The sequence below is a fragment of the Galeopterus variegatus genome, unplaced genomic scaffold (assembly GCF_000696425.1).
Source record: "Galeopterus variegatus unplaced genomic scaffold, G_variegatus-3.0.2 Scaffold6511, whole genome shotgun sequence".
In the NCBI taxonomy this organism is placed as follows: Eukaryota; Metazoa; Chordata; class Mammalia; order Dermoptera; family Cynocephalidae; genus Galeopterus; species Galeopterus variegatus.
Window position 1 is genome coordinate 112,820 of NW_007732622.1, and position 3,150 is coordinate 115,969.

Consider the following 3,150-nt stretch of genomic DNA (forward strand, 5'->3'; position numbering starts at 1 on the left):
TCTTCTAGACCCCGATTCATGTTTCACATTTCACTCCTTCATCAATTCGGAATTCATTTGGAATATGATGCTATCACCATATGTTAAGTTCTAACTTAACTTTTTTCACCAAAGGGTTAACAAAATTGAGTAATTCTTTCTTTCCCTATTGATGTGAAGCATCACTTTGTCATGTTCTGAATTGAATATTTAAGGGCAAGACTCTAAACACCTGCTTTGAAAGGTGACACTAATTCTTGAATCATTCCTCTCCGCAGGTGTTCAGCCCCCCTTGACTTCACTTGATTTTACTATTAACCAGCCTCGCATTTTTCTTATGTGCCTACAAAGATACCCTTGGGTGACCTGTAAATTCTTCGCTGAAATTCAGAGGCAGCAGTATGGAAAGTTAAATTTGGCCTGAGGATGACTCCTTACCTTCAGTCTGGACATGAGAAGCCACAACCTAACTTAGTACGTAAACAAACCGGAAGCCTAACTTAGGAGTCTGGTTTTTTGTAACAACTAGCTGAGTCTTAGCCAATCACAGGCTGCCAACTGATCAGACCTTGTTCAAATAAGGCAAACGCCAGGTGTGACCAATCATGCTGTTTCTGTCCCTCACTTCTGGCTTCTGCCCTAAATGCTGCCTGCCCTTCCTCTGGAGCGGAGCTCTCTGAACCTCTTCTGGTTCTGAGGGTCATCCGGTTTGTGAATCGTTATTTGCTCAATTAAACTCCGTTAAATTTAATTTGTCTTAAGTTTTCCTTTTAACGGCTATAATAAAAATGTGTAATATTTATTACATGCTCTCCATGTCAGGCTCTGTTCTAAGCCCTTTATATTTAATTTAAATCTCAACATAAGTCTCTGAAATATTATTTTACAGTTGGGGAGACTGAGGCCAGAAAGATCAAGTATCTAACAGGCCCCACAGTGTGGCACTGAGTCTGGATTCAAACCCTAGCCGTCTTTGCTGTTAATCACAGTGTGTAGCCTCACTGTAGGAGGGGGAGTCTGGAGGAGCAGAGATATGAAAGGGTCATGCCTAGAAAATGTGCATATTCATATATTCATCATACTTGCAGAGTGCTTCCCAATTCTAGGCACTATGCTGGACCCTGATACAATAAGCTGGCTTGATCAGTCTCTGGCCAGAGGGGTCTCTGAAAGCAGGAGCCTCCTGGCAGGCCAGTCGGAGGGTGACTGGGGTGAACTGGCTCACACTCAATTACACACAAATGGTGTCTTCAGTAGCTCTGGGGGAAATACCAGTTGCTACCTTGGCGTATGAATGTGTTTCCTTGGCCACAGTTCTTGATACCGCCCACTCCTCGGGTATTAGTGTGCTTCAACCTTCCGATTTCTGAGCCAGTGTTCACCCGGGTCCGCTCCCACCTGTCCAGAGCACAGCAGCAGATAGCAGGAGCCGCCTCTATGCTTTACAAACCCTTTCCAAAACTTGATGTAGTTCGTTGCCAATAAGTGCTCATTTATAATGTCATTTTAAATAGCTGTAATATTCTATTTATATGGTTACACTGGCAAATATTTAAACACCCCTATATTGTTGAGTATTCAGGTTGTTTCTGTTTATGGCATTTTTTGAGGTATAGGGGTTGATCAAGGCAATACTAAGTAAAGACAGGTATACATCATTTCAGACCCTGAAATCGAAGAGGGCTTGGAAAGAGGAGGACCCAGGTTAAGAGCAGCAGTGGCCTGGGAGGTGACAGGCATGGAGAACCAGCGGAACCAGGAAATCCTGCCCTCATCCTGCACCGCCTTCCCTCGCCCTGGGCTAGGCGGGTCCATCCCTCTGACTTGCTCTAACTCCTGGGACCCGAGTCAGGGACCACAGCGCTGACTCTCTGCCAAGCTCCTTCTTGCCCATAGTCTGTTTGTGTTAGCCTGTGTCGCCGCATGAGACACTGGCAGGCATGTCTGTGGAGGTCAGTGGTGCTGGTCACCACGTCTTCCTGGCTCCTCAGCTTCCCCACACATGGGAGGACTGTACTTGCCCACTGTCTTTGGAGTTAAGCTTGGCCGTGAGACTTGCTTTGTCACTCCTGGGTGATGCTCTCAAAGCCAACACGTGGCTCACCACAAGTGGCTTGCTTTCCTCCTACCACAGCGCCCACCATGCTCCAGATGGGGCTGCTCCCTCAGCCTGGGTCCCAGAACAAGGAGGACGTGGGCAGAGCCTCCAGCTGCCATGCAGTGAGCGGGCTGACAGCAGGGGCGAGAAATGAGCCCGGTTGCTGGAAGCCGCTGACATCTGCAGTTCTGTTGTCATCACAGCAGCATCTATCCTATCCTTGCTGATGCGGTGTCTTCCCAGTCACATGTAGTGTCCCAAATGAGGGTAACTTTCCACTGGCAATAGTCTCCCCATTCTTCTAGAACATGACTGAACTACATCAGATTATAAAAGTCCCCACAGGCACCCCAACATGAGCTATGTCTGACACCTTCAATCCTCTGATGTTGTAAATGGTTGAAATAAACCCAATTTGGTGAGACCTGTTCTCATTGATTCACTGGTAGCTCCAAGGGAGCACCCTTTTCTTTCAGAAATGTCCGAAATTTGTTAATACCAGCTTTGGACTTTTGCCAGGGATGTACATTGACTGGACCCTCCCTTGATGAAGCTCTGTTGTATTTACTTGTTTCTGTCCTCTGGTTCCTTTCCAGTTGTCTAATTTCTCACAAACTACGTTAACTAATCTGTGACCACAAGTGCAAGTTTCCAGTTTCTTCATTCATCTTTGTGATATCTGTTCTGTCTTTTCAGTTTGAAGATTATTCTCCGTGATGAAGACAGAAGCAACATAAAAGCTGAGTGGTTCTGCTTTCTTCCCTTTATCTGTTTACATTACATCAAAAGCCCCAAGCCCCGACCTATCCTTGACTTTTTTTTCTTCTCTCTCAGCAGAGACCTTAAAAAAAAATCCCTTTGTGTTTTCTTTAGCACATTTCACAGGCCTCAGCTCATTCTGGATTAATTTATCTTCCCTAACACTATTTGTTCCTGAATATTCATTTAGAAGTTACTTTGTTGAAAACAAATGCTAAAATAATAACAGATATCCAAAATAAAAATTACTTATAACTATGTCAACTAATAGGACATGTTTTCTAGGGCTGGCCCGTGGCTCACTTGGGAGAGTG